This window comes from Cynocephalus volans, chromosome 5 (assembly GCF_027409185.1).
Source record: "Cynocephalus volans isolate mCynVol1 chromosome 5, mCynVol1.pri, whole genome shotgun sequence".
NCBI lineage: Eukaryota > Metazoa > Chordata > Mammalia > Dermoptera > Cynocephalidae > Cynocephalus > Cynocephalus volans.
Window position 1 is genome coordinate 40,241,329 of NC_084464.1, and position 22,190 is coordinate 40,263,518.

General features: G+C 36.8%; 1 pseudogene; it reads right to left on the reverse strand.

Moving 5' to 3' along the window:
* Positions 1-4,132: 4,132 nt before the first annotated feature.
* The window catches only part of LOC134378952 (transport and Golgi organization protein 1 homolog), a 38,828-nt pseudogene continuing 20,770 nt past the window's right edge, over positions 4,133-22,190 (reverse strand).

Here is a 22,190-nt window from a genome sequence, read left to right on the forward strand (position 1 = left end):
GTCTTTCTGTTGTGGTTTCAGGTACAAGAAACCCACCGACTTTGAAAGAAAGAAATTGCAGTTACTGACCAAGAAACCACTCTATCTTCATCTCCATCAAACTTTGCACCAGGAGTGATCCTCCCATTAATGACCTGGAGCTTCTGTGAATTTGACCACTCAGTAGAGACCGTCTTAGCTCTGCCTAGCATATTCACACTTCAGCAGGCAGGAAGCAAGCCACACCCATGCCAGTAGGACAGAGTCCGTTGCAAAGCTGTACCACAGAATTCGAAGTTCAGCACATCACCGACGTCTAAGACTCCTTTGGATACAGGTTTATTGTAGATTTTGAAACATGTTTTTACTTTTCTATTAATTGTGCAATTAATAGTCTATTGTTTGATTTACCACAAGTCCTATCCTGCTTCCTAGAACAATACTGTTGTGGGTAGGATGTGCTCATCTTCAAACTTAATACAGCAATAAGAATGTGCTAGAGTTTACTCATCTGTTCACCTTTGTTCCAATATGCTCTTTTGATTTGAGTTAACGTCAAAGTGTGGGTAGTATATCAAACTGTTTTGAGAGGAATTGGACCAGTTATGATGCCTAGGAAGGCCTGTCTGGAAATTTATAGGCTGCTCCTCAGAAGTGGCCTAAATTCACCCTGATCTGATAAGTTTTCCTGCTTAGAAATAGTGTGCCTTGGCCAGATCAGTATCGCAGGTGAGAGTGTTCCCCAGGTTGTAGCTGTGATTTTTCTCCAGATGACCAGATTGTTTTTCTGAAAGTGAGCATATTTTTAGTCATATTGATTAGCTGTTCTTCTACATAATTGTTACTCTTTCTGATAATGATTCTAGGGTTAACATTGGAACCGTCTCAGCATAATTACAAATTTTTAGATGGGTTTACAATGTCTTCTAAATAATATAATCTAAAAATAATTGATTCAGATGCTAACAAGATACTTCAGACATAACTGCTGTCTGACAACTGATTGTGAAACCTTAAAACCTGCATACCTCTTCTTACAGTGTTGAGTATGTAAAATCAGGAAAGATAAGTCTATTTTTTTATATAGGTAGATAGGATTGCCATTTATTTCCTATTTAGATATATTGACATTCATCCATACAAAAACGTGCAGGTCATTAGCTTATTATAATTTGATTATTTACATTACTTTTGACTTAATGGGGCATAAATTAAATTTTCATAGTACACATGAGGTGGATATTTGATACACAGAACATTAAGATTTGTGGTGGGCTCTCTGGGGTTAGCTGTAGAACCCACGTATTTTAACAGTCACTATTTTAAATGAGCAACACATGAGAGAAATGCAGTGTCAGAACCTGGCCTATGTTTAGACTAGTGTAATAACCCTAGTCATACCACTCAATGTTTGCTTTTTAAAGTAAGTAACTACAATTAAGTTGTTTTAACCCTTGCACTCGAGAGATCTAGTCTTTACTTTCAATTGTCTATTACATCAATTCTGTTGCTAGATGGACATTAATAAAAACTGAGAGCCTGAAAGAATTCTCAACCAAATTTAGTTTTGTCTCTCATATTGACTAGATTAATTGCAAATTCTAAAATAATTCAGTCTACGATATCTCTAGAGGATAAAGAATCTGCCCTAGTAAATTACTTTTTCACTCAACTCTAAGCCTATGAGTTGTCAAATCCCCAGACTGTGAGCTCCGCAAGGGACAAGAACCGTGATTTCTCCATGTTGTGTAAATTTTCTAAGGTACTTGGCAGCACTCTGTACCCTGTGAAGTACTCAGTACCTTTTGTTTGATGTTGCTGACGAGACCTAAAAAATAATCCCTTTAAAAACCTACTATTAAAATGTAGCAAAACTGATATATTGTTTTTTCTCTTTTCTCTTAGATCATAACACATGTATATAAAAGTGATCATTTACATGAAGAAGCATCTGTTATCTGTCACATAAGTATGGTGCATATGAGCTACAGATGCCTTGAAGTGTGATTAGCTTACCCTTTAATTCAGACCTGAATGAAATGACAAGAAGAGTGCTTATCTTGAAGCAGTTGACACAGAATACTGCACATTCCATAAATTATTTAAATCTACTTTCCAATGAAAAAAGTCAGCCATTGAACAATAACCACAACTATAGGAGAAATACTTTCAGGCTGATATATTGCTGCTTATTAAATGCAACAATTTTAGCAACAAAATCCAGACACACAGTTAGCAGGAGATGACTTTGGGAACAGATGTAACTTCTGAGATGGAAAAGTCTGATTTAACTGAGGGTGGTGCTCCCTACACCGCTGTATGTTGGCAGCTTGCTTTGGGCTTTGCAGAAGTGGAGCGGTCAGGTGGTTATGCAGAGAGGCGATCACAGACTGGTTCAGAACTGCTCAGATAAGCTACCTAGGAATCTTTCTGCCTCCTACTGATTTTTCAATGATATGAAATATAGATTAGATTAAACACCAAAAAAGGTTTGAGAAAAAAATACTGCAATTTTGAGTGAAAAATTAGACTTACCTTTCTTACTTGATTATCTTCCCAGCTGGCATAATCTATATTTAAATGCTATTTAACATTAGAATTAACTTCAGCATTGTTTTGTGTCTTGAAGAGATTGATATACTTGAAAGTTGTGTTTGTGATAATCTTATTTTATATGGTTAAAAATGACCTACATTATTCTATGGAGTTTTCCTCTTAGATTTAATTTCTTCTATTCTTGATATTAAATGGGAGGACATGTAGACTAAAAATCTCTTTTCCTGAAGAATTTACATATTCCTTATGAACTTGAAAGAGTTGTCTTCTTTCACAGGTCCTTATCTTTCTAAACTACTATCTTCAGTAGCAGAGTATAAAGAGAAAATTTGGTTTCATATTGACGCTTTTGCTCCTTTTCACAGGGTGTTCTTGGTATGTTCAATACTACAACAGTGACAAGTCATGCTCTAGATTTCAATAATATCATTACATCCCAGAACTTCAGAGAATGGAATAATAAAGTCTAGCAGTAAACAAAAGTATCAGCCTTTTATAATTTTAACTTAATCTAACTCTTAAACTTCTTAAAATGTGCTATTAAAGTTCCTGTATTTAAAATGTCTGAAGAGTTAGTTCTTAAAAGCATTGTTTTTTAAAGACACAGTAGTAATGGCTATAACACTTTAAGAATAGTGCAATTTCAGATTCTTAGATTTACAGATTTTTAAATAAAATACCAAAGTTCAAATATTAATTTTGGAATAATATCTATCAAAGGAAAGAACTGAGTTCAGCCCATGGTTGCTGACTAAGGCCTGTTATAAGCCTCATAGTCCTAAACCATTCTTTCTTATGGTACCATTCTGTAATCTCTTTTGTCATATTCCTTGAAAATCATTGGCAAGGTAAGGGAAAGATAGTAGACTGTGTACATTTTTAAAAACGCATTTCCTTACTTTTATGGTCACATTATTTCCATTTTTCTGTTACGGACCCTTAAGTAAGAATGTTAAAAGCAGGTCCGGCCCCGTGGCTCACTCAGGAGAGTGTGGAACTGGTAGCACCGAGACTGCAGGTTCGGATCCTATATGGGGATGGCTGGTGCGCTCACTGGCTGAGCGTGGTGCAGACAGCCACCAAGCCAAGGGTTACGATCCCCTTATCAGTAAAAAAAAAAAAAAAAAGAATGGTAAAAGCAAAAGAACAACAGGTGAAACAACTCTTGCTACTAATGTAAACTCATGCTTAGAAACCATTCTCAATAGGCAGTGAAGGGTGGCATGGTTAGCTTAGTCGGTTAGAGCACAGCCTTATAACACCAAGGTCAAGGGTTTGGATCCCTGTACCGGCCAGCTGCAAAAAACCCCCAAAAAACAAAATAGGCAACAAGAGAAGAAAGCATGTGAATGCTGTGTAAGTGGGACCACTGACTTCTTTGAAATAAAAGGAAAAAATCACTTGTGGAATTCACAGGTGACTTTTAGGTTGAATCCTTAGCAGTAAGCAACAGGGAGTGTGCTGCCAAGTCACCATCTTTAGTTCTGAAGAGTTTCAGTTTACATGTTCCCCAGATGTCACAAATATCATGATAATCAAATGAAACAGATACTTGGGAAATATTAATAAAACAAATTTTTATTAACTATTACTACAGAGAACTTCAGCAAGAGGGGAGATAAAGTTTAGTGATCTTTTAGTAAACATTTTTAGCATAACAGTCTTATAAACACCATTGCTATGTATTTATTTGGTGCATACTAAAAACAGGATAATGGAAATACATGTTCTTAAAGCATTTCCACAGGAGATGTTTATATTTTTCATGACATTCTAAATCATTTAGCAATTACATACATATGCTACATTAACTAAAACACAGGTATTCTTTATTGCACATTTGAAAATTGTAAGGATGTTCTAGCTTAAGAGGTGATTTTTATCTAGGGAGGAAAACCATATTTTTCAATTGTTTGGCTCAAAAAAGAACACTGCCAAGGCAGCGTAGTTCTAAAACAAACATCTTAAAGTGAACTTCTGGATTTTGAAGCCAATGAAGTCCTTTACTGTAACGAATAGTGTATAGTCCACTTTCTACCCAACCAACTGTCAGAGGTTATAGTTACGGGCTCTGCTTTAATGCCCGTGAACAGTCCTGGCTACTGCTCTGAGAGGCAGGTAAAGGCTCCTCTCTCAAGCCCGAAGGCAGTAACGTGGTGGTGGGTAATCCTGGGGGCCATGGGTTGGGGGTGGTAATCGGTTACCAGGAATAAAGTACTCTCTCGGACCAAGAGAGCCAAAAGGTCTAAATGGTGTGTGTCCTGGTACAAATCCCCGAGGGTCAAAAGGCAGGTCCCATCTTCCAGGTGGAACGCCTGGTGCATATTCTCTTAAGTCTAGTGGTGGACGCATACCAGGACCTGGAAAACAAATATTCAGTCATGTAAAAATACCTAGGAACATATCTAAATTAAGATGATTCCAGGTACATTAATATATTCTCTAATTTCTCACAACCCTAGAACGTCAAGTGGTGGCATCCCAGTTTTATAGATGAGGCAAACTGAGGCTCAGCAATTTTAAGTTACATGCCTTTGGCCAGCCAGCCACGAAGGAGCATAGGCAGGATTTAAACATGGCTCTACCTAGCTCCACACCTGCATTCTTTCCACTATACAATCTTGCCATGTTTTTCTCATAAGAGCTCAATTTGTACTTGGATGTACCATAATAACATACCAAAGTGACAGATTATGAAATAGGGCTTCCCTGCAACAAAGAAATTTTGATAAAGGAAACTCCATTGTCTACTACTGTAAAAATTCATGCAATAGCTCAGCATAGAACTAACATACGCCATCAAAATCAAGCTGCTTGCCCTGCTGGAGAAGACCTTCTAGCTTCATCCAACTAAATTCAGCAACATTCACTGGATAGCTATTACATCCTACCTTCTCTTTAAAAACCCCTTCTCATCTATTCCCAAGTGAGGAGTGAGGCTTTAACCTTTCTTTCTTTTGTGTTCTGTGACCCATTTCTTATGCTTCTGTTATGGGTGATCACAAGCTTTATGTTGTAGAATCTATGTGTCTGTGACCTACAGACATCTTGAGTTAAGGGATGTGTCTTAACCACCTTTCTATCCATTGCAGGGCCTGGTACATAGCCATGGGTGTTTAATAAACACCTGCAGAAGTAATATTTCTGCCTATCACTAGCTCCTTTCCTTGTCTAGATGAGATAGTTGCTGCCATCTCAGTACAGGGAGACTGTGTAGCACTCCATATGTCCTAAGAACTTGAGCCAAAATTGAAATGTACTCAGTCAGCTTTATCCTTGTATTGCAAAGCCCTGCAATAGCAACTGTTTTAGCGAGGAACAGAGAGAAAAGATGAATATGCTTTACAAGTCAGTTACTACTATTCAAATCATCGTACCGAATGGTGGAGGAAATGGCCGAGGACAGAAAGGCCCGCAGAGCTGAGGAGGTGGTCCATATCGAGTGGGTGGTGGGATGGGGCCTCCAGCCAGGGAGCTCATGGGGGGCACCCCCAGAAAAGGAGGCGGGGGGCCTTTAGGAGCCATATTAACCTGCAGAATAGAAGCAATTCAAGTTTTGAAAATACTTCGGTATGACAGACAAAAGCACCAACACCAGTAAAAGGTAAAACCCAAAGAAGCAGATGTCAGACACCTGTCCAAAGCACGGGATCAGTGCAACAAAATCCTACCCTCCCCCGCTTGTTCTCACTGACAGCTTAGAGAGGTTGTAGGGAAGCCACAGGAGTGCACGGTCTCACTGTAAGCGTATGACTGTTTGTGTCTGCGAACGGAAGGGAAAAGCAAGAGGACTGTCAAAGGCTATCAATGGAGGTGCCTCCTGATTAATGAAGAAGCCACACCACACACACTGTGATGTCCCTCTAAGGCAGGCGCTCCCTCCATTCACCACAATAGCTCTTTATTTCCATATTAAGAATGCAGAGAATAAAAAGGAATGAAAAATCCATTCTCTACACACGTCCTAATAGCTACTAGTCAGAGTACCTTCAGAAGGGCTTTCATATATCTTGAAGTCTCAGATCTCTAAATCTCTAAGTATGACCATCTTATTTTCATTATGGGAGGACAGAGTTTTAGATAATTTGCTGAAGGTCCCCCAGCATGGAAGAGGCCAAGCTGGAATTCAATACCAGGTTTGCCTCCAAGCCCTTGCTCTTTCCACCTCTGCTTCGCCTCTCTAACAAAGGGGTCTCTACTCTCTCTACAGTCTTCCACCTCAAAGGGCTTTTGGGTCTTACCCAAGCTTCCCTTGGATAAAGAGATCTCTCAAGAGATATGTGTTTCTGGAGTCCTGCCCTGGAACTCGGAAGTATCTCCCAACAGAAACAATGTTATGTATATAATTAGGCAGGCACAGGTCTAATACTTACCTTCATTCATTAGAAATACTATATAAGATACTGACTAATCATTTCCTATGGTAAACTGGGTTGGAAACTCTAAATATTTAAACTTACTTTGATTTCAACATAGAGAAGCACTATGAGGTATGATCAGAAGACTTACCAGCTATAACAGGTACAGAAGTAACAAGAGAATACAGTTATGTGAACATAATTTAAGGCCATTGCTGGGAACGGAATCAACAGGTAATTACAGATTTTTACTACTATTTCACTTGCAGCAAACATTCTTCTGTTATCAATCTGTAATTTCAGATCATTCAAAGTAGGCTTTGCCAGGGCCGGCCCGTGGCTCACTTGGGAGAGTGTGGTGCTGATAACACCAAGGCCATGGGTTCGGATCCCTATGTAGGGATGGCCGGTTAGCTCACTTGGAGAGCGTGGTGCTGACAACACCAACTCAAGGGTTAAGATCCCCTTACCGGTCATCTTAAAAAAAAAAAAAACCGAAAAACAAAGTAGGCTTTCCCTAGCGTACAAGTGGAGAAATTCTTAAATTGAACTCTTCCAAATGAAGATATAATAATGATGGGTTTTGCAACTTAAAATGAATTTACTTTGCCTAAGAGCGTTCAACACTGAATCACACAATATAGTTGAAATGATGACTTTTCACATTTTTAAAGTTAATTACAATTATAGCAGATGCTCTGAACCAAAACAGGCAAGAGGAGAAAAAAACAACCAACCAACTAGTCAGATTTCAGCAACATTCCCAAATCAAGGACAAGAGTGAGATCAGTACTGCAGTGCAATTTAAAGCCAAGTATATTAGTACTCCTCATATCCTTTCCAGAAATACACCAAGTACAATCCCAGTCCAGTCCTCGACCTCTACGTACTTACTGCTCCTGCATGCTCAGCCAAAGAAGTAATGCTGGGAACTGAAGGGCCTTCAGGCTCTTGGGGAACAGTTTGCTTTTTAAAAAATAAACAATAGAACACACAAAGAGGGGATGAGGCAAAGAGAGAGGCTGTAGGAAAAGCTGAATGTTCCTGAAATACCTAATTGTAATTCACAACAGCTGCAGCATTTACCTTGCCCTTGTCCATCACCTTAGAAGGGGAACAGCTTCTTGAGTTGCTGTTCAGCACGGCAGCTGCACCAGATCCTGGGTCTGTCAAAGGCCAGAGTACTTATTTAGACTTATTTTGATTGTACACTGTGAAAAAATCCTCCACTCACCTTCCACCATGACTTTAGACTCTTTGAACATACTTAGGTCCCTTACCAGAGGCAGAGGGTTTCCCAGACACCTCAGAAGACCACTGAGGATGAGACAGAGGCCTGTCCACTGACCCTTGACAAAGAGATAACTGAGCCCTTGAATGTATTTTTTCAGGAGAAATAAACCAATTGTGGACAGACCTGGGTTCAACTCTACCTAGAAAGCGGCATTAAAAACAGGTCTCCCAATACAATTAAGGGAAATCACTTGTAATTTATCCACGGGCTTAAAGAATTAAAATAAGAACTGCTGTGGATTGAAATAACAGCAATAAACGCTGCACATTAGTAGCACTGGTCCTGTACTTCATTTAAGCTTGATATAAATCTATAGGCTGATTTTTTTCACTATATAATCTGACTTCAATATCTTACCTAGCATTATAGACATATTTAGGAATTTTAAAACAAACTTACAATATTTCAGCTTATAGTGATGATATATAGAAGTATATATGCTGCATAAACTATAAAGTTTTAAGGCTACTTTTATAATATTCAGGAGAGGAACCTCACATTTAAAGATAAAGCGTTATACTTCTCAGTAAAAAGTTAAAAGAAACAAAAAACAAGAAAAGGACCTCAACAGAAATAATAAGTAAATGCTTTCTGTTCTAAAGTAGATCTTGCAGTAGACTATCCACCAAGACAAATTAAGAAATTTGCTTCTGTCTACTGGAAAGACCCAAATTCTAAAATGTTATTTGCATTAGAAATCTTGAATAAGAGGGAAAGAGCACTCTTGAAACAGTTTATTTCAAGGTCACATGTGAATGCTCACCAAATTCTCTTCTAGGCATATCTCTTCGGTTGAGCGTAGCGGAGAGAGGCCTCCCAGGTGGCTCTGCTGCCAGTGGAGGGGAGCATTCTCCACCCCTCACAGGGGATGGGCCAAACAAGCCATTGTGGCTCAGAGGACCTGAAGAAGACAACGTCTTGTTACCACTTTAAGACCTCTCTTTTTTTCGGTAAGTTCTTGGAATTATTTCTAGGGCATCATAACTATTACACACAAAAATAAAAAGTAATTTATATACGCTTTACACCAAAAAACAGATTGCTGCTTTTTACGAAATGTTTCCCACCTCTCCGTGGAGGGTTTTGTGTGTTTGGTCTTCCTGGCATTGGTTTCACAATCACAGGCTCTCCTTTCCGCAGTGCCAACTTCTGAGTTATTTCCAATAATCTTGAATATAGAGAAAGAATAGACTTAAATATGAAATAGAAATCAATTCCTTATTAGAGACCACATAGTACCTTTAAAAAACTAAACTACATTGAAAATAGAGATATCAAAATCACTTACTTGTGTCTTAGGTCAGCGACTTCCCTTTTCTCTTCAGCTATAGCCCTTTCTGCAGCATGAAATTTTACCTGTTGGAGAAAATATATTTAAATTCAGTTGTGGTAGATTACGCACAAAGTAAAGGAAAGAAAGAAAATCTTACCCAGTTAGCATGCAGTTTTTTTTCCTGAGCAGCAATCTGAAAAAACACACCAAAAAATATGTTTTGGAATTCATTATAATAGCCATTATAACAGTCTGTATTTGATCCCAAAGAATTCTGCAACTGTAGGGCAGTATAATTATTACCTGGTTTCTAAATGAGCGCTGTGTTTCCTGCAATTCTTCCTCCATTTCTTCAATTCTCCGCCTAAGAATTATACTTGTTTTTACCAGTTAAAGCACAACTGGATAAAAATTTAAACAATCTGGCCACATACCCTATACTCTTAACAACTGTACCCTAAAAGACTTCATCCATACATATAAAAACATATTTACATGGTTATATAAATAGAGTACAACAATGATGAAAACTAATGCTACATAATTTCCTTATTATTTAATGACTAGAAATTCTGAGTCAATGGAGATTATGAGTTGATAAATTATAGTTTCCTTATATGTTCTTCAATATGTTCCCAAATAATCCTATTACTATCTTCCTTGATAAAGCTTTTTTACCCCCTTTTATCAGAAAACTTCCGAGAGTTATGACTACTGCATCTATCAAATGGCACAGTAACTTTAATGGCTTTTGATACATCCTATAACAAATTGGTCTCTTAAAGAATTACTGCAATACATACTCCCCTCTCCCCCAAACTCTTTGCATGAACCAAGTTCCCTTACAGTCTTGCCAGCACTGGGTATAAAATTTAGTTTTTCTCTTGTGTGAACTGAAGGTATTCATGCCCTCTGATATTTATGCTTCTGTACATTTTCTTCTACACAATGTAAAAATGGTTATATAAAAAAGCTAACACTAGTTTCGTTAGCCATTGACACCACCTTTAAAAGCTGAACTCACTTGTAGGTTTTTACTTCCTCTGCAGCCAAAACCGCCTTCTCATCTGCAGTTGACAGCTGCTGCTCTCTTTCTTGCCACTCATACTCTTCTTGACTCAATTTCCTAAGATAAAACGGGTTGTTAAGTGAAAGTGTTTCTCTTTCTTCCCAGCAGTCTAGCTGAAATCTCTATTCAAATGTCACTTCCCATCCTACTCTCAAAAATACACAGACATACAAAGTCATAGGAAGGAATTCAAACCTGCCATTTAGGTAAAAAAATCAAACTATGGCCTGTTTGAGAATCACCTGCATTTTCTAACTCATAATTCTCTGCTCACTAATGAACGAACAGATGTAAAAACACTGTGGGCAATCTCTTGTGCTGGAGATGAAGAAAGCTCACCTTACTTCAGTGTGGAGAGCCAGACGAATCAACTGAGCCTAGCTAAGCTTATTAGGGTAAAGCAAGGGACAATTACTTCTCTTATTTCTACCATGGAAAGACCATTAGTTACTTTTCTTATTTTGTTATAGATGAACTGTTTCTGAAACCAAGACATGATAAAGGTAGTCAGCCAAAGAGCCTTTGGAACATGTCATCTAACTTTGCAATTAACAGTAGAACATTTTCACAGGTCAGATGTGGAAGTCCTACTACCTACTTCAATGGAATCATGATTAAGGAAAGAGGCCCATCTGAGTATTGGCAATGTTTATGGAACTAAAAAAGAATCTAAACTGTCCCATAATCAGGGTGTTATCTACTGGAAATTGGTTTCAACCTAATAACCTTCAAGTTCATGATGTCAATCTACTATAACGTAGATTGTAAAGGGAGCAACATTTAATGGTTTAAAAATGCTATTTTCTAGTAACCCTTGTGCTTCTTTACACATAGCTCTGACTCAAGATACTTAAATTGAAACTTAACTTTCTATGAATCAGAAGCAAAATTAGAAGAGCTATAGTAAAAAAAGGTTACTAACACCAAAGAAAAAGGTTTACATATTTTCTTATAACTGCTCATTCAGCAAATATTCAGTACTTCAGCAAATATTTTACGTGTGGCTATAATACAACAGTTACCTTGTAAGATGCTAAGATAAAAGTATGGGTGAAGTACTATCCCTGCACTAAAAAAAAGGAGCTCACAGTTTAATGTATTAAAGATATATATAAGAACAGAACAATTCCTCCCTAACTCTGATTTAGTAAGAAATGTGAAAAAACTGAGACTTGAAGAAAGACCAGAGAGAATTTTGCTTCCAATAGTGGTTGAGTTAGTCTGAGAATACTGAGAACAATTAGAACATCTAGACAAAAATAGAAAGAATGTGCTTGAAGGCATCAGAGAGCTAATAAGGCAGGAAAGATACATGTCCATGGCCAAGATCCAGTAGGAAAAGGAATCTCAGAATTACAAGTAAGACTGGCATTTTAAGCCACTTTTCCCCTAGGTTCATCCACTCATTGAAGACAGTGCCTGCAGAGAGATAAGGAGGCTGAACATAGCTTTTAACAGATGTCTGGTTCAGATAAAAAAGAGGTGGAGTTCTGGGCTGCTGGTGATGGGGGAACTCTAGGAAAAGCCCTGGGCTTTGAGTTGAGACTAGAAAGTGCTGGATACATGGAATCTTAAACTGTCAATACAATGTCCTTTGAAGGAACTATGACATTTTTGAATGACCTTAATTGCTGACTGGATTAAGTGACGACCACTTGCTAGAAATAACCTCAAATATTTCCGGTAGGAAGATCACAACATCCTAGGCCTCAAATTTCCTTTATCATTATCATATGCAATAGTTGTCACTCAATCTAAACTGACCAGGCACTCCACAAGACAAGACAGACAATGTGATCAAAATCTAAAATACAAGAGAAATGGACTCAGTGGCTTCACATAATGGAATTATTTTTACACGGATTTTTAAATTATTGTGGCTTACATATTCAAGGAAGTGAAAGTCAAGATCAAGAATTTCAGCAGAGGATTAGAAATTATAAAATGAAAAATAGTAACTGAAATTAAGAACTCAATGACTGACTTTAGCAGCAGATTTGATAACTGAAGTGAGATTTAAGTACATTGGAAGACAGATCAAAAGAAAACATCCAGAATGGAGCAAATTGAGAATGTAGGAGATAGAGGAAATAATTTTTAAAAAGCCTAACATGTTTAACTGGTATCTCAGGAGAAGACAAAATGAGGCAAAAGTAATACGGGAAAAAAAAAAAAAAAGACCCCCAAATTCAAGAGGTGTTCATCACCCAAGCAGCATAAATTCAAAAGAGAGACAGAGAAAGGGGAAAAACGAAAACCCCACACTTAGGCACCTCCCCATAAAACTGCTGAAAACCAAAAAGAAATATGACTGAAGGTGCTAGGACAGGGGTGAAACATTTGAAAGAGGGGAAATAAGAATGATAACAGATACCTCAAGGAAATTTTAAAACCAGAAAATAATCACTTGGTTATCTTTAAAGTGCTGAAATTAAATAACTGCCAAAAATTCTACAGACATCAGAAAGATCCTTTAAAAATGGAATGAAAATAAAGACATCTGATACAAAGGTAAACTCATGGAATCTGTTACTAAAGGATGTTCCAGTAGAATGAAAGTGATCCCAAATGAAAGACCAAAGATGTAGGTGAATAAAGATCTACAGGGACTATAAATATGTGTGTAAATGGAATGAATATTGGCAGGACAGCACCATAAAAGCACCAATAAAAAGTCTTATGGAGTTTGAGGTATACAGAACATTAAAATACATTAACACAAAAGCACCTAAGTCAGGAAGTAGGTAAAGCCCAGAAAGAGGCAAATTTATTAATTTATGTCACACTTTTTGATAATTCTGGGATATAATTCTGTGGTGTTTTAAGGTATGGTCATGTGTCAATTAACAGGGATACATTCTGAGAAATGCACTGCTAAGTGATTTATTTCATCACTGTGTGAACACCAGACTGTGTACGTACACAAACCTAAATGCTATAGCCTACTACACATCTATAATCTGTGGGCCTACCATCAAACATGTGGTCCATCATTGACCGAAATGTCATTACAAGATGAGCAAGATGACCTGTAACTAACTACCAAGCTTAAACAAGGGAAGAGAATAATTAAAAATGTTCAAACAATTCAAAAGGAAGAAAAAACACAGTACAAACCAACAAACGGAAAGCAAATACCAATATGTAGATTTAAACTCAAATACATATTTAGCAGTTATATTATAAGAAAAAAATGAGTACTCACCCAGTGTCTATGACTATTTATGCCACAACTCCCTCCAGAAAAGATTTTAAGGAGCATAAACATTTGAGTAAACAGGAGATTGGCAGGTGGAAATAGTGTTAGAGGACATTTTTGCTATGGAGAAAACCATACACATAATGACAAGGAGGCGTGGAGTGGTATGAAGGGACTGTACTCTGTGTGGCTGCAGGTCAGGAAGGATCAGAAGGAGCTACAGGAAATGGACCTGAAGAGGCAGCTTGGGACCATGTAAGGGGAGCACCCTCTATACGTGCTGAGGAGTCCAACATGGATACTGAAGAGAATGGGGTATCCTTGACAGAGTTTAAGCACATAATGAAATGGACAGACTTGTATTTTAGAATGTTCACTCTTGCAACTTCAAGAAAATCAGAGTGTGGAGGAAGTTGCATAAGAAAGGGAGACTGAAGACAGGTGATTAGTTAGGGGACTGGCAGAAACGATGACATGTGCCTGAACTAACACAGTGGCTTTGGGAGAGGACAGTAGAATACAAAGCAGACATGGTGAGTGAAAGGAGGCTGGAGGAGCTGAATAAAATAGTGCCACAGTGCCTGAGTCCTGAAGAAAAACTGTCAACTTACATGATTCACACTACTGTTAGGGCAGAGACATGCTTATTCTTAGAAAAGGTAATGAAAAGAGGAATGTTTCTCTCAAGTGGGCCAGGTTGTTAGAGCTGGCCTAGACAAAATTTGGAAATCTAAACTGGTTGCTTGATGAGCGAAGAATTTGAGAAAAAGTTAATGGTGTGGTTTCAGTGTTTAATGGCATCAGGCAGTACAAGCATTTTTTTAAGAAGTTAGCTTTATTCAGCAATACAGGCCTTCTCCCAGACTGAGTAAAGTATAAGAGTAAACACAAATAGCAATGCCACAGACAAGCTATTTTTAGGAATTCAAATATTTTTGTGGAGAAAAACCTCAAAATATACTACAAAAATACATCTTTCGAGAGATACTTAGCTCCAAATTTGAGGTGTATATTTCAAAAGATTAATACCTAAGTATACACACCAAACAGATATTTCTGTATTCAAAACTACTAACATCCTTACCATAATTACATCATGATTAGTCTGAAAACTCGATTATATTAAGTCCTATACTTTCAATAACTAAATATTCCTTTTGAAGTTCTTATTCTACTAAAAAACATGTCATATGAATCACCTGGAATTTGAAGAGACTATATCAAGAGCTAGTAAAACAAATGTAAGACTAATCAGAATTACATAACTGACCACAAAGGAAGGCAAATGGAGTAAGTGGTGCACTACAGACAGGGTGTGCATCTTCAGAAAAGAAGCACGTGTGCAGCAGCGACCACTGCTACCAGTAAACCACGCCCCTCACATGAATTATAGGCAACAATTGCTGACAACTGGTCAGAACAGAAAGAAAAATGCAAGTTATGGGAAACAAAACGGAAAGAAAACACATATCAATCACAGATGGAAAAAAGTGTAAATAATCTTTAAGATAAAATTATCTATATTAGTATACATATTTAGTCATGACAATTGTGTTAAGAGCTAACAATGAAAATCTTACTTTTGCAGAGCCATCTTGTTCTGCTGGTATGGTTCACTCAAAATCTCCACTTTCTGCCTCAGGGTTTTACATTCATCCTCCAGTCCAGCTCTGGCAGACTGCAGTGAACTGCGGTCCTTTTCTAATTGCTTTATTTCAACTGTAAAGGATAAAACAGTTGAGCTCTATGTGTACGCACAAGGACTTCAGAACGTGTTTGAGAAGGCAGTGCCGACAGGGGTGAGAAGAACAAAGTAGAAAGCCATTCCTCGTCTTTCCAATGATATTTTGTATCTTTCCAATATGTGGTGGTTTCTTTTCAAGAAGCAACCTACCTTGGAGATTACATTTTTTGGATATCCAGGCTCTTAGCTTAAATTGTAAGAGTTTTAGATCCTCTTCAACTACTGATATTGTAGTTTGTGTCTAAAAAGTGCAGAAGAGAGAAGTATTCTTAAAAGTGAGGCACTGTAAGAATTCACAAGCACTTATGTGACTCTATAAAAAGGATTATACCCGAGAGACGTCCATCATCTGTTTAATTCGATCTTTCATTTTCTCATTCCAGTTACCTAAAAAACAGAAGGCTTTAATTGCTTTTTCTACTCTATATTTTCTTGACTTCCCCAAAACTAAACAGTTATCGTGTTCAAATACTAAAAGAAAAAAACAAATGAGCCAACAGAACTAACGAGACTAATTGACTTTTAAGAGAATTACAAATATAATTTAAAAAGTAAATTCCAAGTTTGTACAATAAAAATGTTATTCATGCTGTTTTTGAGCAAGAAGAAATATGTGAGATGAAGCTCTGTCTTCTCTCTCAGATCTCTGCTTGGGTAAGTGTCTTATTGTAGAAAGAGTCATTCCTCTGTTCTCCCCCAGAATCTGTTACCAGGTGTGGTTTAAAAGACCCACTAATGCAAGCAATAGCTAACTTGGGAGACTGTGTTTAGAAACATTTTCCTCATCAGTAAACACTGCTACCCTGTAGCCTCCACTCTCACAGCCTAGTTTATAGCTCCAACCACCTCAGTACTCTTAAAACTGATTGTAAGCCTTAAAACCACACAGCTACAGAGATGAGTATTAAAATCATATGCCATCTCTATGTAGCTGAGAAACAAGTTTCTCCTATTGTGTGTGTTCAATACTTAGAGGTATAAAACATGACCAGTACAGTTCCAGTGCATGTTAACTAGTTCTCAAATGAGATGGAAAAAAACCTTTAGTGTTCTTTGCATGCCAATTGCTATATCACACCCCAGCAAACCACCTCTGCCCAATGCAAACAGACATAGATAGAAATCCAATGATATGTGTCTACCACTCTAAAGCTTAAGAGGAAATTCAGCCAGCTGAAAAGCAGCATTGGTGTACTAAATTAAAGACAGGAAGGTAACAAGGGGTCCAACCTCCTGAGACTGATCTTACCTCCCACCTCTCCATTTGCTAATTCAGCTGACTCATTTCCTCCTTTATTTTGACTCTCAGATTCAGACTCATACTCTAACTGATTCAACTGTGTAATGCAATTAGTCGAAGCCTAGAAAAGAAGCAAAAGGGGATATGTAAGAGCCTCTCAATTAATTCAGCAAATTTCATGAGAATTCATGAGAGTTAAGCATGTATTCATGAGAATGAACTTACATTAATATCATCTTTGTGAGTAAGAGCTACTTCTAAATCTTTCTGAGACTTCTTAAATGATTTGATTTGCTCACTGAGTTCAGCATGTGATTTACTCCAGTCTCTGATTTCCTGCTGCAACTGAAAAGTCAAAACATGTCAATTCCTACAGGTTAGGGCTTTTGCACTGAAGACATTAGAACAATATGAATGAGACTGCGAAGTAAGAAACTAAGCCCCTCCCTGATCTGTCACTATGGGTTAAGACCCTTGCTGAGGGAGAGGGGAGAGTGGTCTTAATGCTCAGAGCTATAGCGTGAACACCAGATCTGTCAAGGAAGTTGATCCAGTTCATTGAAAAGTTCAGAAAATTGCAACCGATTCAAATAACTCACTTCCAGTAGGAATGGAAGAGCATGTCCTATCATCTCCCAAGTCCAGACTCCTGATCATGTAACCTTCCCTTGGCCAATGAAGCAGTTAACTACTTGAAAAAGGGTTAAAAAATACCTACTTCTTTGGTCTAAAAAGCCAGTCTATTACACCTTTGAAGCTACTCAAGTTAGTAGTTGGTTAATGTTTGATAAGACAAAGACTAAACACTCAGATAGCTACAATAAATTGTACAGAAGAATAGGAACTCCGGAACAGATAAGAATGTAGACATGCACTCAGTTTTGGAAGCATAGTTTAAACTTTGCAAATCTAAGAACAGAATTCTGCATGCTCATTTCATTACCTTAAAAGCAGATCTGAGAAAAAATATTCATGAGGTAATGGTATTCGGTTGTCTAGTTTACATGACCTAGAACATCCATTTTTTTTTTTTTTACCTGCTCTTTATTCTTCTTAAGCCTAGCATTTTCTTCTTGAACCCGGTGGCATTCAGACTTCACCTTCTCTTCACTAGGCTTAGCTTCATTAAGAGCAATTTGAACCTAATGTTAAAATATTCCTATTAGTGAATGAATTACAAAGGACAAACACGTTACACTTTGCCAACCAGAAATATTGTAGTTTTCATCTTCTGCATATTTTAGCACACATCAAACTTTTGCTCCTCAGCAAAACTAAAACATAGTATAACTATTCCGTACGAATTGTAGTCAGCTTTACCTCTGAAAATTCTGAAGCGTTCATGGAGATAACATTGTTTAACTTCTCTATAGATTTCCTGTTTTCTAACATCTGCCGTGTGGAAATAGAGCACAAAACATGTATTAGGATTTTAGTAGAAACATCAGGATATATGCCAAAAAGAAGAAACAATTACAAAACATATCCCTCTGCCATCCTCTATGTTTCAGATAAAAGCATATGAACCAGTTTTGGCATAGGGGAAAAATCAAAACCTTAAAGAGGGAACATAATTGAGGGCACAAATATTTCATGACATCCACAACCTTCCTGGTGATGAGATAATGTAGTAGATGACCAGACAGAAAGGCGAAAGCAAAGAAAATGAAAAAACTTTCAAGTAAACCAATTCAAATCAGTAATTTTTTTCTAGAGAAAAAAACCAAATCAAACCCAAGGACACTTTAAAAATTCTCTTGCCTGAATTAAAAATGGCAGGATTTGAGGGAGAAAAGATAAATTTCACATACAGAAGAAATTTCAAATAATTTATGAAGATACTGGCTCTTCAAGGAGGTGGGGCATAACTCTCCCCTCTTGCACTGTGGATTATGCATAGTAACTTCTTTCCAAAGAGTCCAGTATATAAAAAGTGGAAAAAGAGTAATTTTACAGCAGAAAAACCTGGCAAGACTACCTTTGCTAGGTGGTCAAGCTCAACTGGGTGTATGACATACAGGAACCCTCTCCTACTATCTTTGCAACTTTCATATAATTCTAAAACTAAAGTAAAAAGTTTACTGAAAAAGAACTTACAAAACAAAATATAAGGACTGTTACAGTTATCATAGTTACAGTTTCTTAGTTGCTCTACAAGTTTCAGAGGACAGAGCCAAGTAATATGAAAACTACCCAGAGCTGAGGACAAAAATACTTCCATAAAACCACTTTAAGTTATATTAGTACTTAAAATTCCACAAAAATGTACAGAAGTAGGTTCAACTTCTCTGACTCCCACTCTTACTTTAGATAACAGCATGGAAAATATCGTGTTCAACTCATGCAGTATACAAAATAATTCAAAAGCCAAACTACAGTAACACTTAGCAGCAAAACTCTTACCAAGTCCTGATTCCTGACAGAATGTTCTCTCTCATATTCTAACATAACACGAAGACTTTTAGCTCTGTCATCCAGAATTTCATTAGTTTTTTCAAGTGTCTTGATTTTATCCTACAAAAAAAGATATTAAGATTAGTAATAACTACTCATTACTTTTACTTTCGTTTCCAGAATGTAATCCCAAGAAGGGAATTTTACCTTATATTTAATTGCTTCATCACGAAGTATCATATTTTGTTTCTTGGTTTCTTGAATATATTTCTTTGATTCCTTGATCTATATAAAACAAAGCATTCAGAATTCAAAAATATAAATTATAGTTCTACCAAAACTTATTTCCAAATAAGCGACCCCTTACAGAAGGAAGCAGTGCTTTATACATATGATGACTGCTTAAGATCTTGAATGGTTAGTAGGAAATAATAAGAAAATATGATTTAACAATACTATAATAACTAAATTTATAGTAACTATAAAACAGGTGGAAATAATTCAAGCGGGAACAATGGGGAACAAAACTAAAAAAATCATTATACCTTCTGTTCATAATCTGACAACTTGTGTACAAGTTCTTTATTTTCTCTTGTGATGTTTTTTACCTTGTCAGAAATTTGCTGTTCAGTGACTAAAAAGGGGGCAAAAATCAATAAGTCACTAAATAAAATTTTTACCCAATGAATTAGCAGCAAAGACATATTATGTGGAACTATGAGGAAAAAGAACTTCTTTTCAAAACTTTTATGACTTTTTAAAGAGCAATCTGTAGTTAACAGCAATAAGGATATAAAAATATTATTAAAATTTAAGAAAAATATTCTTATAATAGAATCCTTACTTAAATGAGATTCTAGTTTAAATATATTTCAAAAATGGGAAATATAGTAAAACGTTATAGCTTGATGTTCCTCTCTGCATGAAGCACATTTCTTCTCAGAAAATGGGATCCCTTCAAATACATGTCATTTACAAAGAGAAACAGAAAGAAAATGCAAATATATTGATTGATATTTCTATTCCTGAAATTATCTAGTTTAATAAATATTTCATTTATTGATTAAATCATTAGCACAGGAATATTGTTCACCTGTAATAATTCTGCATTGCATCAACATTTAAAGTCAGGCTGCCCCAAATTAAACGAATCATCTTCTCTCTACTCCCACAACTTACTCTTCCTCATATCCTATCCGCTGGTATCACCACCATCTACTCCATCACCTAACCTAGCGAACCAGGAAAACTAAAACTTTCGGGAGCTAATAAGTCAATCAGACACAAGAAGTCATTATATCTACTTCTAGCTTATATAAAACTCATAACAAACACCAATACAGAGGAAACAGTACAAAAGACAAAATAAGTCTAAAATTTTACCTTGATAAACTCTACTCTTTACCTAGAAGAGAGAGAAATAAAATTAAATTTGATGTTGAACATTTTATTAATAAAAATACATAATTCCTAACATAATGGTGAAAAATCATAACCAAGCAACAGTTTAATAATGGTTTGACTCAGCATAATGAATTCACAGGATTAAAAAAAAGAAAAGGTTAGAAAGAATTTCAAATTTAATTGGTGGCGATACTTCATAAATAGTCTCGATAGACAAAAGCTCTAAGGTAAATATGTCTTGCAGCTAAAGATATGTTTATACATCTATTAAATGAGCACCAATCTTACAAAATGAACACAACTTTAACAACAGAAATGGCTAATATTTCATAATATACTAATGCTTATTTACCTAAAATCATTTATTTAATAACCCAAAATAGCCAAAACGAGGTCTAGAAATAATGATTGTTCAAAAAGACTCTGAGGAAACAAAATTAAAGGCATAATCTTTGTGCTAAGATATGCCTCTTTCATTCACCAGAAAACATCTTTGAAATCTTATTCAAAGTTGGGTATTGGCTGAGTTTAGAAATACTTCTGGGCATGTGGTCCCTTTCAGTCAGGTTTGGGTCTTTAAAAAATATGACATAAAAATATTACCGGAGCTTCAAAAAGAGCTCTGGTCATCCTGGCTAAGGGAGCAGAGGAAATGGAGGCAGTCGTCCCTGTAGATGTCATGAGACAAGTTGGGATTAAGGTCACCATTGCAGGTCTGGCTGGAAAAGACCCAGTACAGTGTAGCCGTGATGTTGTCATTTGTCCTGATGCCAGTCTTGAAGATGCAAAAAAACAGGGACCATATAATGTGGTGGTTCTCTAGGAGGTAATCTGGGTGCACAGAATTTATCTGAGTCTGCTGCTGTGAAAGAGACACTGAAGGAACAAGAAAACATGAAGGGCCTCATAGCTGCCATCTGTGCAGGTCCTACTGCTCTGTTGGCTCAAGAAATAGGTTTTGAAAGCAAAGTTACAACACACCTACTTGCTAAAAACAAAACGATAAATGGAAGTCATTACAGCCGTTCAGAATTGTATGGAAAAGGACAGCCTGATTCTTACAAGCTGAGGTTCTGGGACCTGCTTTGAGTTTGTTCTTGCTATTGCCGAGGTGCTGAGCAGCAAGGAGGTGGCTGATCAAGTGAAGGCTCCACTTGTTCTTAAAGATTAGAGCAAAAGAAGTTGATGGTGTGTTAGAGAAATAGGCCTTATAATCCATTCTCACTGTGTTCACTTCAAACAAAAAATGACTGGTTAATGTGCCGAGAAGCTGTCATTACTGCTTTTGTGAAGTGTAGTTGTGAAGTAACAACTCCACAGAGATTTCTCAGCCTACAAATTGTGTCTGTACATTTCTGAACCTTGTCTGCCAAATAAACAGGGCATTTAGAAAAAAAAAAAAAGAAGAAGAAGAAATACTTCTCATGAGTTACATCGTTCAATTTTCCCAGGCCACTAAAAATAGTGATCATACATCTGAAAGGGAAGGGAAGACTGCTAGAGCAAAATGCACAAGAGACAAGAGAAATAACAGCTAACATCTTTCTAAAAAGGCCAAAACTAAATCATCCCCTGAAAACAACTCTAAATTTACAGTATAATAAAATCTAAGCAGTAACTAATTAAAAAAAAAAAAAAAAAAAACTACTACATTTCATTGGAACCCCAAATACATTTCCT